Source organism: Protopterus annectens, chromosome 3.part0 (genome assembly GCF_019279795.1).
Source record: "Protopterus annectens isolate FY-2018-M chromosome 3.part0, PAN1.0, whole genome shotgun sequence".
Taxonomy (NCBI): Eukaryota; Metazoa; Chordata; order Ceratodontiformes; family Protopteridae; genus Protopterus; species Protopterus annectens.
Window position 1 is genome coordinate 232,983,234 of NC_056731.1, and position 13,165 is coordinate 232,996,398.

Genomic DNA, 13,165 nt, shown 5'->3' on the forward strand with positions numbered 1-13,165 from the left:
GAAATGCCATGGGTTTGATGCTCAAAAGTGGTACATACACTTTATTATGTCTTTTGTCTGTCACCTCTTGGATGAGCGTGTCTAAGAGGGATTCAGGGTACCCTCTGTGGAGGAACATGTTCTTAATGACTCTTCACTCATCTAAGAACTCCTCATCCAAACTGACCATTAAAACTCCTTGCTTGTGTCTGCATTTGCCTTCGCCCATATTTTTTGTTTAATTAGTTGTTTTATTATGTGTTTTAGACATGGATGCTAAGAAATTCACTCGAGGTGAATCTCGGCATCCATGTCAAAAACACATAATTTAGGGTTATAATCAGAGACCCAGTCATAATTCTTTGTAGTGCATGGAGCTTTATATGCTCCATATATTACTGGTTACAGAAAAAAGGCACTAAGTGTTTTGTTGGATTTCAAAGCCAGAAACCACTTAGGGAGCACAGTCAGAAAGACATTGTAACTCAGTCTCTTATTATGTTTACACTCACCTTCCATTATTCTCAACTGCTCATATGTTTGTAGAATGTCCAGATTTCTGCCAGATATGTTTGGATTGTTCCTCATAAAATTTGTGTTTTTCTGACAAATCCTTGAAGACTGAAGTCACTCAAATGTCTGTCGCCATTTAGTTTCAGGCTTCATATCCTTCAGAAAATGCAGGCAAGCAAAAATCCTGTTTGTAAGTTTATAAGAGGAAGTCAGAGATCTGTTACCAACACAAACTGAATGGACAAACAAATTATCACTCTTCTTTGCTGGCAAATACTGGCAGATTTGACTACCTAACATGAAACCCAACCTTGTCATGTTAGACCTTGTCAAGTTAAACAGGAGTGCTTAACATTTATTATGATTGTGTCTCGCACTATTGTAGTGCTTAATTGACTTGTCTTTTTTGGGACATTGGAGTGTAATCATTATGCTCCGTGCACTACATGTCAGTTATGATCATTGAGGGAAGATCATGATTCTTTGTATTACACAGAGCTTTAGTTGCCTGTTGCAGTCCTAGTTACAGAACAAATGTCATAACACAGGTCTTTTACAGATTTGAAAGATGTTACATGCTTAGCGATACATCAGAGATAGTGGCCAGAAGCATTTTTTACCTTTATTATGTAAAAATCTGTAATACATTTCATGCTGCTACCCAAAAGAAAGATTGCATCAGGCAGAATTATTTTACAGATTCTGATCCTGTTTTAATTTCTAGACACTGTTCTGTGGTTGTTTCCCCACCACCTTACTTTTATGTGCTAACCTTAATCCTAGCACTACCCCAGTCCTTTCTGCTAACCCCAACCCTACACATTAGGGCACTAAACATACTTTACCTATCAGTACTACTAAACAAGACACACACAGCCACACTTGAGACATACTAGTACCTAAGCATACCAGTCCCATGTCATGCCTGCCCTATCTGTACTAAGAGATAAAAACCTTTGTTTAACTGTTATCTCCATCTCATTTGAAGAGCCAGGCATTGTTAAAGTATATTTAGCAACAAGCAGGAATATGGAGTGACAAGCTTGAGCCTGATGAACATTATGCCAACTGTCAAGCACAGATCTCCTGAAAAAAGGCAGAGTTTCTGTCTAGCAAGGTCTTTTCATTAGTCGAATGACTAGCTGCACTCTTTTGGGTGATGGAGCATGCTTGATCACCAGAAGTGCTTTGTCTGGCTCAGAAAGTTAGTCTGCTGCTCAGTTTTTCACTGACAGGTTTGTGGCATTTGGACTGCTTTTCCTTTGACCTCAATGGTGGTACAGTGTCTCTTCCTTTCCCCTTAACTATATTTTGGTGTTCAATATTCCAGATGATGAAGGGATAATTACTGTTTTCTCTAGCTTGCAAATGACAAATGTGGGCTGGATCCTTGAACATCAAGGTTGATGATAGCCAGCTTTGATGTATTACACCCAGAGATTTCCAAAGAAAACTGCACTAGGTCCACAAAGATTACTTGTAAAACAAACAATAGACCTGGAAAGACGTACAATAAAGCTTGCAGACAGTTGAATTCTCTTCCTTTAATGTCACAACCAAAGCACAAAAACAAAGCTCTGCATTAACGTCCTGAATTATGTTTTCGTTTATAAAACTTCATCGGATGTGGGATGATAAAAGGCTGACCTGAAGCAGATTTCAAATGCACCAAAGGTTTAGAAACAATCTTCGCCTATCCATTAGACCCAAGTTGACTGTCAGAAGCAGAAAAAGCCATTTTTACCACAGCAACTTAGGATTTAGCTTTAGAAAGAAAAGTGGAGGCAACAGAAGCTACAGTACTAGTAGAAGCCAACTACTTCTACTAGTGCCGTAGCTTCTGTTGCCTCTACTTTTCTTTCTAAAGCTAAATCCTATGTTGCTGTGGTAAACATGGCTTTTTCTGCTTTTGGCAGTCAACTTGGGTCTAATGGATAGTCAAGGATTGTTTCTAAAGCTTTGGTGCATTTGAAATCTGCTTCAGGTCAGCCTTTATCATCCCGCATCTGATGAAGTTTTACAAACGAAAACGTAATTCAGGATGTTAATGCAGAGCTTTGTTTTTGTGCTTTGGTTGTGACATTAAAGGAAGAGAATTCGACTGTCTGCAAGCTTTATTGTACACCACACCCCAGAGATTTACCAGAATTTGGTTACATCATTGCAAAAAGCAGTATACATCCTTCAGTGTTGTCCTTAAATGTTGAAATCATTTGTAAATGAAATGCAAATATCTATGATAATTGTAAAATGGAAAAATAAATTAGTATATACATAACAGGTTTGAACAGTATCTCAAGTAATGGGATATTCATAGGGCTGGTGGGGTCCTGATTCATTAGTCTGTATAGAGCCCCATTGTCCACAATCTGGCACTGCTGACCTTGGAGGTGTATGCTATCACAATATAGTATTATTAGCCATTCAGGTCAGACCTGTACTGAGTGATGTCAGAGGGAATCACTGTACGTTTATGACATAGAACGCATAAGGATGACAAAAGTGAGATATAGGTATCCTGCAAGCATGTACACCCCCAGAAAAACAGTTTGTTGTATGCACTAAAATTTCTGATTTTTATATGACTTGTGGGTAGTGGAATAAAAGCTGATGCAGCATTTATATTCTCCTTAATTGTTTTCCTTTGTTTATCACAATAAAGAATGGAATTAATTCATTAATAGGCCTAGATTGAGTAACATAGTCTAAGCATGTCCACATTTTAGTGGTCAAAACATATTGCATTTTATAATATTTTTGTAGTATTCAGCAACTGGAAAGTGTGACATTTGTAAGGACATATTGTTTGCATTATTTGGAGTGATGATCAGAACCATCTGATATTTAGCATCCATTATATAGTCACTGTTGCATCTTAGTGTGATATAGTCTTCTCTATATGATCACACTGCAAAGGAGTACTGCATTTAGCTAAAAAGATTTACTTCAGCAGTTAGAGCAGGACTAGTATGAATTTGTGTGAAGCAGTATTTTACTGTGGACATTTTATCACAATTAGAAATGTAATGTGTACACAGTTAATAAAATTGCCACAATTGTTGAGTATGAACACTGGTAGATTATAATGACAGCAGTTTGAGTAGCCTTATATGTTTAAAATGTTCTGAATTGGTACTTTTGCTGTTATTGGGTCATTCATATTGTTTCATTTCTTACTTGGAAAATGTTCGAACCTGCAAATTTAAAACTCACTCTAACAAATATTACTGTATTAAATGGTATTTTTTGTCATTATTGCGTCACACATTTTATTTCATTGCTTGGTGAAAAATGTTCAAACTTGCAAATTGAAAACTCACTCTTTAACAAATGTTGCTATGTTGAAATATAATTTAAAACAATCAGGAAGGTGAATCAAAACACACATGCATTTATGTAATGTGCTAAAATGCGCAGGGGGCTGATGGGTTCAAAACAGCCTGCGGCCCAAAGTGCACTTAGTCTGCCACTGGCCAGGTGCATTTTCAATGAGTGTGAGTTTCAATGCATTTTTAATGAATGTTAGCTTCAAGGGAAGATAAGTTTACAGTTGATTATGCTAAGTCTGTTTTCAATGCAAGATTGCTTTGTTCAGCAAATGGCCTTTACTATTTATGCTACAAAATATGAAATAAGTTGAATCAAAAATGTCTAATTAAAAATAAAGAAGAAAATAATATGGACACTGACAGGTTTGAACAGTGTTTATGGTAATTGGGTAGGGGCAGCCAGGTAATGGGACACTTGGATAGTATGTGTGTGTGTGTGTGTGTGTGTGTGGGGGGGGGGGGTGGCCAGGTCCTTTACACTGCCTAGGGCCATTTGGCTATGATCAGGCTCTGTACTTTATGTTAAATCTACAAGCTTGCTATGCTGTTCCAGAAATAAAACTCAGAATTACTGAAATATAGACTGCCAGTGACATTCTGGATTCAACATATTGATGTTAGGTTAAACAAAAGTTTGACATTATTAGTTTGACATAGTATAGTTTTACTGCTGTTTGTTGGGATTATGTTTGTAAATCCTTAAATTTACATGTCAGATGATGTAATAAAATAGAACTAAAACAGTTTCATGCTTGCCTCTGTTACGAACTATCTCAGTGACATAGCTAGGGCTGGGTGAAGGGGGTGGCTGCATCCTAATTAAATTATTAAGTGATGTGATTTGCAGTTGCCAGTGGGGTTTATTACTTTATTGGCACTCAAAAATAAATGATGATACTATAATTGATGTGAGGGCTGAAGTGTTGAAGAGCTTTGTGCATGGTACTGTTAATGTACCAAGCAGCTTGTTATAGCTGTAGCATGCAGTTTGCTATAGTTGGTACAGTTTCAAGCATAAGACTTTTTTTGGTTCGCTACCAAGAGTTGAGGGGGTGCCAGACTGGGGAATAGCAGTGGGTACTACATTAGCCAGCTATGGCTCTGGACTAAGTCAACCATGAATATGTATTCTTCTTCTTATTTTCTGCTTTTCCCAGTTAGGTGTTGCCACAGTGGATCATCTGTCCACTTATGACTGGCAGTGGAGTTTTACAGTGTCGAGTTGCCAGCCTGGCACCCAACCTTCCACAGAAGGCACACACATGCATGCACTCATACCTAGGGCCAATTTAGACTGCCCAATCCACCTACAGCATGTCTTTGGGAAGTGGGAGGAAACCGGAGCACCTGGAGGAAACCCACACGACCACAGGGAGGACATGTAGACTCCGCACAGAAGACACCCCAGCTGAGGATCGAACCAGAGAACCTCTTGCTGTGAGGCAGCAACGTTAACCACTGCACCACCGCGGCCACCCCCAACCATGAATATGAATAATATAGGCTCATAGGTTCATAGGTAGGTACTAGGCTATTGCCCCTGGGGTCTATATAAGCCTAGCCAAAAAGGTTCCCTGGCTTTTGCCAACCAAGAAAATTATTTTCTTCTGCCCCTGTCAAGGAGTGCCGCAGAAGTGATCCCCGGGGTGAATTTTCTATTTCCCATCCAGTCATCAAGGTTTTTCTTAAAGAGGGCCAATGAGGAGCTTTGCTTGACATGAATGGGTAGTTTGTTCCAGAATATGGGAAGTCTCTGGGACAGGAATCCATCCCTCCAGCATGTTCTGTTTATTGCGGTGAGAAAGTTTCTGGAGTGTGTGGCTCGGAGAGATTGGGATTTCTTTAAGTGTTGCATGCCCAACGGCTCTGGATTTGACATATACTAATTATATGTCTCTGATTTTAATCAGAGGTCTGATTTTCAGAGGCTTTGTCCCAAATTCTGTCTCTAATGTAGGTTGAGAGGCACGACCATGACCTATACAAGAAAATGGCCAGGCATTACACATGCAAATCCAGTCTTCCAATTCCAAAGCAGTGTCCAGTGCTATTGCTGGTACTTGTTGTTGTGTCATTCAGCTTTTCCCGGTTAGGGGTCGCCACAGCGGAACTCCGGCCCGCTAATGATTGATAGTTGATTTTTACGTGCTGAATTACCAGCCCTGACGCACAACCTTCAACGAAGGTATGCCCATTCACACATGTCTCCACGCAGAAGATGCTCTAGCTGAGAATCGAACCGGACAGCGTCTTACTGTGAGGCGACAATGCTACCGCAGCACCACCACCGCAATAGTGCTGTTACTGGTACTAAGACTGAGCAATTCTTTGCAAGTAGTGAACAATGGTGTGTAAAATCTAATCTTTGTCACTAGATGCTGCTTTACTGCATGGTGCATCATCAGGAGGAAACTGGAACTCCATCAAAAACAGAGATGTGCAGTCTCAATACGGAAGGTACACCTCAGCTGGGGAACAAACTGGAGAATCATAATGGAAGGAGGCAACATTGATCATTGTGCTGATGTGCTGCAATGAATCAAGAAACTAATTAAGAAAAAAAACTTATTTCTTCACAAATAAGGACAAACCACTTGCCATATAGGATCATTGGATCATAGGAGGTTATTAGGCTAATGGTACCAGGGCCGTTACAAGTCTAGCCAGGTTCAACCCATGTTCCCAAGAGTGTCTGGTTCAAGCAGACGCTAAAATCAGCATCTATTGCCCTGTCTAAGAGATCACAGGTGGGATCTCCAGGGTGAATTTCCTTTTATCCATGCAATTGTCCAAATTACACTTAAAAAGGGTCAATGAGGGGCTTTGTGTCACATGAATAGGAAGCTTGTTCCAAAAGTGGGGCAACCTCTGTGAGACAAATCTGTCTCTCAGGCAAGTTTTACTGATAACATATAACAGGTTAAGGTCCTTTGAGTAAGTGACCCGTGTGTCATTTGACTTGAGAATGTGCAGCATTTCCATTAAAGCTGTGTCAGAGATTGTTCTATTTGCAAGGCACATGTCACCTCTGAGCAGTTTAGTCATATGGCACAGAGTAAAGTTACAATGATTTCAGTCTGTCTGCATAAAGCAGATCTTAAAGATCGTGAATTTTCTTTATGAGTAACCTTTGTGGTCTCTCCAATTGCTGCAGGTGTTTGGAAAGGAACATACCAAAGGGAGTGTTGTACTCTATTATTGGCCTAATGAGGGAAGGGTACAGGGTGGTTATAACCTCTTTTTTTCTGGAGGCAAAGCCCCTACTTATGAGATGATCAATATAATATGCATTTCTTACTGCTATGGAGACACGGTGATTAACGTTAAGGTGGCTCTCAACCTGTGTGCCCAGATCTTTCACAACTAACTGTGTGATTATGGGATTACTATTGATGTGGAAGGTTGCAGGAACATCACCCTTGCTGAAGGAGATGATAATGCATTTTTTTGCATTAAGTTTAAGACTATGATTTTGGCACCAGTCATTAGTCTTTCTCAGACCTTCTTGCAGGATGTTGACATTGCTAAGGGTTTCAGTGATCGTTCCCAGTTTGCAGTCATCATCAAACTTTGTCAGCCACAGTCTTTTAGTTTTAGCCTGTACTTCGGAGAAGTAGATTCCAAACAGTAGGGATCCCAGAACTAATCCCTGTGGAACTCCACTTGTTACGGGTCTGCTATAGGAGGCGGAGTCCCCTATTTTGACTGTATGAGTTCTATCAGTGAGCTAGTTTGCAACCCACCTGACAATATATGGGTTGATACCCAGTTGGGTGAGTTTATTAATGATGCCTGAGTGGAGGATTGTGTCAAAGGCCTTGGCTAAATCTAGGTAGGCTGTATGCACAGAGTTGTCCTTATATAGGGCTTTGGTGACTGTCTTGAAGAAGTCCACCAAGTTTAACAGGCATGAGCTCCCCTTGACAAAGCCAAATTAGGTGGGGTTGAGTATTTGGAAATTTCCTGTATCTTTGTTAATAAGGTCCATGAGGATTCGTTCCATGGCCATGCAGATAGGCTGGTCAGATTAATGGGTCTATACTTGCCGGGGTCTGTGGATGCACCCCCTTTGTGCAAAGGGATGATGGTAGCTGTTTTCCTTCTGCTGGGACAAAGCCAGTACTTAGGCTGTGATTGAAAAGTGTACCCAATGCTGATGCTAATTCCTGTTTTACTCCATGTAAAACACAGCCCAGGATTTATTTATAAGTGTGTGTGTGTGTGTGTGTGTGTGTGTGTGTGTGTGTGTGTGTGTGTGTGTGTGTGTGTGTGTGTGTGTGTGTGTGTGTGTGTGTGTGTGTGTGTGTGTGTGTGTGTGTGTGTTTGTGTGTGTGTGTGTGTGTATATACGTGTGCATGTGAGTGTGAGCTCTAATGTAAGCAGCAGAAATTAGAGAATGCTAAAAACTCTGTCTCCACAAGCAGGCGTTATGATAACAAAAGATGCATTACATTGTACAACTTGTAAATCTGGGTGTATCATACTTTTAACCCCTTTCCTAGGGATATAGGTGTCGTTGTGAGTGCTTAAGGAGGATGTAGAAAGCTGAAGAAAGTTTAAAGCATTTCATTAAAAGAATAGATTTTATTTTGCTATTCGTACCATCATAGTCTGACGCCTGGGAAGCAGTCCCATAGGTCCTGTCCGACTGGTCCTAAGACTCTGCATGCCCCACCTGTCTTGTCCAGCTGATCCTAAGGCTTTGCATGGAACCAGAGGCTATCTGGCTACTCCTCTTATATTATTTGTAGCACCTATAGGTAAGTGTGGGAGAGCATCCTGTGGTATCAATCCCACCCCCTTCCCATCAGGATAAAGAGTGGGAATAATTTCCCAATGTTTTTTATGAATGCCACACATATTTATTTATTTTGTCTTTTCAACATTTACAAGTCTTCTAAACAACAAAGACTGGAACATACATTATGCTAAATGCAACACCCTTTTGAAAAGCATTTAGCAAATGATACCATCTCATCATATCTCTCAAACTCTTAGTAGAAGAAATCTGGACAAAGCCCGATAAAATGGGGGACAAAGGCCCAAAAATAGGGACATATTTTAAATATTGACTTATAAACTTAGAAATGTGTTAGAGTTACAGGGTTTGTTTTAACATACATTTTCTGAACGATTTAAAGTTTGAAACTCAAATGTATGTGATTATTTAGTGACTTCAGTCCTCAGATCGTCCCAGTAATTTGCCAGAAAACTACAAATTTTATGAGGAATGGGCCAAAAATATGATAAAAAAATCTGGACATTTTTTGAAAATCTGTACAGGTGAGAGGTATGCAATCTCATATTAGAATCTGTCACACGGTAGCTACACATGTCTGTTATGGTGGTTATGTTGTCAGTTATGCTTTCAGTATATGCAATTAAATGCATCCTTTCAAAAGTAAATTTTCCTCTGAAGTTTTTATAAGGGCTTCCATACAAATCTGTTTAAAATCAATTTGCAAATGAAAAAGATAATGATTTTTTTAAACCAAAAACTTAACAGTGGTTTCATTCTCTAACTATTAAGTAGCTAAGCCTAATTAGTAGGCAATCATATTAAGTGCATTTTGTTTCTATTTGTACTGATTGTCTACTCATATACATTAAAGAAGGCTGTGATAAGTTGACACTGAAAGAATCCGATTAATTAAAGAAACGTTGTCTGAGGACCCCCTCATACAAACTGGTAAGTAAGTCCCTAGGGGCAGTAAATTAAATCTTTGTTCAGTCTCCATTCAAGACTAAAGATTTAACAGGATGTATCAAACTTATAATGGGGGAGGGGCAGTGCTTCTCTGGTGACTCACTTTTTGAATGTGCCGTATTCCCATGCCAAGCCCACTGCATGTAAGGGAGCAACAGATACAAGAGGAGTGGTGTCTTCCCTGACACATAGAGTACCTGGATAAGTAGTGGGCAGTCAGAAACCACAACAATTTGAAAAAAGAAAGACATTCTTTTTACTAACAATGGTAGTAATGGTAACAGTGATCCGACCTTTAAAACGGAGCAGCCTTTGGTTTAATCACATTGCACCTATTCGGAGTTTGTGGTTTTGCTGCACATAAATGACTTCCAATAAATCAGGTGTGAGATTACTGAGGAATGCACTGCAGTAAAGGACGGAGATTAACATGTGACTGCAAAAGCCATTCTCTTCATTAGTAATAATGGCATAGGAGTCTAGGGTGATACTGAAGCATACAGAGTACTGTATTCTGCACCAGACTAGATAACAGGCTGATGGAACATTGCTTGGCTTTTATTTATGTAAGGAATGATTTAATGAAAGCAGTGTAGATTGTTAAAACATCATAGTACTAAAGTGCTGGTAAGTTCTTACGTGTTCTGGTCTAGAGAGCTAGCTTTGCTTTTAGAGAATATGGTGTTAACACTATGCTTAGTTTTCAGTATTCTAAATCGGGTAACAAATAAAAAGTGATTCTGCTTTTAGCTGCATTTAAATCCCACTGCAGGATAATTTTTACTACGAAGGGTGCATGTACTCTTTAACTGTGCATTTGGATATGTATAATATGATGTTTCCTATTAATTCCAGGAAAATTCTATAAATGCATGAAACAAAGCTAAATATATCTCTACCCCTTTGGCTACTTTTAATAACAATTTTGATCAGAAAATATGTTATAATAAGGGCGTTACAACTCATAAGTATGCACTAGAAAAAGTGGCATTCTTTCTTCTATTGTTAAAATGTTTAAGCAGTTGCTAAAGCTGATCTATTTTACTGCATTTCAAGACCTGATTAAGAAATGTAGTAGTTTCTGCATGATGAGATGTGATAATTTTGTTTACAGATAAACTTTATACATAACTGAAGAATATAATGAGTCCAAAGTGCCATTTAAATATGTGCTAACTGGTGCATTCCAGAAAGGCTAGTAACAGTGTGTTCTTTACTGAGCTTACACGTCATACATTTCTAAAATGCCTTGAATTTTTTTTTTTATCTGCTTTCAAGCTTTTTTAATCGCATACAGAAAATACTGGGGGAAGTCATCTTTATTTGTTGCTTATGTAGTTTTCCTTACTCACAGGATATTTGTTTATCTGTGTGGTTATATTGTCAGTTATGTTTCGTGTGTGTGTATGCATGTCTCATATCTGAGAATTAAGTGCTAGTCTTGTAAATTTATATATATATATATATATATATATATATATATATATATATATATATATATATATATATATACACACACACATACACTTGTGAGTGTGAATTTATATCTGTCTATTTATAAACACACACGTGTGTGTGTGTGTGTGTGTGTGTGTGTGTGTGTGTGTGTGTGTGTGTGTGTGTATGAATATGAGTATGCTATCAGCAGTCATGTGCTTTTACATCAGTGCTGGCATTTCAAATACACAGTTTATATCAACAAGAAGCAGTAATGGGGGAAACACAATTGCAAACAGAGCACATACAATGTTCTTTTTGTGATTGTTAAAGTAACTCAGACTTCATCAAAACATGTTTTACATGGGGAATGTAACCCTGAAAACACCCAATGTGGGGACTCTGCTTCTACACCCCCTATTTTATATAAACTAACTCCATAGTTGCACAACTGTGACCACAAGAGTAGCTCCATAAAGGATACAACAGTTGCAATTACACAAATTAGTATATCCTGCACTCAATTAGGAGTGTGTTTGAAAGACTGTGGCAGTCCAAATACCTGTGGTAGACTTAGTTGTGTAATTAACAGACTGTCACTGTGTGTGTGTGTGTGTGTGTGTGTGTGTGTGTGTGTGTGTGTGTGTGTGTGTGTGTGTGTGTGTGTGTGTGTCATCTAGTTAGCTAGCAGCTAGCAATCTGGCTAATGTACCTCTTAAAGTGGCTGACCAAAAACATGTTTGTTAACTGTATCATTGGGAACTTGTTTTGTCAGGTATGATAGTCATTGTGCAATGCTACACTCATGTATTATTTGCTCAATTACAGCATTTAAATTGACTTAATTTGTTGGCTGTTGCTGTAATGTAATAGTGCGTGGCGTGTCAGGCGTACATTTTGTTTTTGATTACTTCATTTTACTCTGCAGTCATGGTTAAGTGGAGGTAGTATACGCAATTAAAGGGGGTATGGAGGGGCAAATCGTTCCACATAGGCATTAGTTGCTATATGTTTATTTGTTTTCTGAGAGGCAATGTTGGCTGTGATAGCTGAGTAATTATTACTTTCTCAGATTTTTATAAGTTATCAGCATATTTTATATGTTGTCACAGATGCTAGATAGGTGTGGACTATAGAGTGTATGTTACATTATTGTCCTTTTGTAATAAAGACTTTCTAAAGATTGTGATATCATTTCATTGCATCCTGGATAACTGTGACAGTGTTGACTGCCTTTTTTTGGTAGGAAGTTCTTTGATGGCAGTCTTGTTCAGTGGAAAAATGCCCAAGTGTCTATTCTATCTATGCAACTGTTCTACAGTTAAATATTACATATCTGGTGGGCAGCAGCAATAAGCAGACTCTATAATAAAAGGAAAAAAATTGCTGTCCAGGAGCAGGTGCCAAGTCAGAAGCAATCTCTTCTTTGTCTGAACAATCAGATAAGGTAACTGGCCTTCTTCGCACACATCCACAATCTCAAAGGTAACTCCCAAATCTGCTCTGAATTGATGGTCAAGAATACCACATACACAAATGCTGTAGATATAGCCAACCTGCTGGCAGACAAATTCAGTGAAAACTTCACCCCCCTGCCCCCCCATTGGTAAACCAGGACACCCCCAGCACTTGCCCCTCCCCTCATCACAAGGGAGCAGGTCATTAATGCCCTCTCAAAGGCAAAAAATACAGCCTCCATGGGACTCAATAACATCCCTGGCTGTGTCCTACATGAACTCAGGCAAGAGCTCTCAGCACCACTAGGCACCCTATTCAATCAAAGCCTGTGCACTGGCTTCATCCCTGTAGAATAGATGACAGACACTGACATCCCTCTACACAGAGATAAAGTGGCCACTGACCCAGGCAGTTATAGGCCCATCAGCCTAACTAGCCTGATCTGCAAGGGCATGGAACGCATTATCATGGACCTTATAAATAAGGACAGTGGCAACTTCCAAATGCCTGATCCAACACGGTTTGGTTTTGTCAGCGAGAGATCATGCCTGTTAAACTTGGTCACCTTCTTCAAAACAGTCACCAAAGCCATGGATGAGAGGAAGACAATGCACACCACCTACCTTAACCTAGCCAAAGCCTTTGACACTATACCCAACTCGGGCATAATAGATAAACTGCCCCAGCTAGGGATCAACCCATATGTTACCAGATGGGTAGCTAACTGGCTCACTGATGAAAC

At 39.3% G+C, this 13,165-nt stretch overlaps 1 protein-coding gene across 7 annotated transcripts in view; it reads left to right on the forward strand.

Moving 5' to 3' along the window:
• Nucleotides 1-13,165, forward strand: part of MACC1 (MET transcriptional regulator MACC1) — a 501,067-nt gene that overhangs the window by 173,600 nt on the left and 314,302 nt on the right. Inside the window, exon 1 of one of the 7 annotated variants that reach the window (XM_044064708.1) lies at nt 9,712-10,155. The exons of 4 other annotated variants lie outside the window; for them this stretch is intronic. The gene's annotated coding sequence lies outside the window, so the exon portion shown is untranslated. Of the gene's footprint in view, nt 1-9,711; nt 10,156-13,165 lie in introns of those variants that run through there. 2 more of the 7 variants (XM_044064713.1, XM_044064712.1) reach the window with 2 other exon arrangements.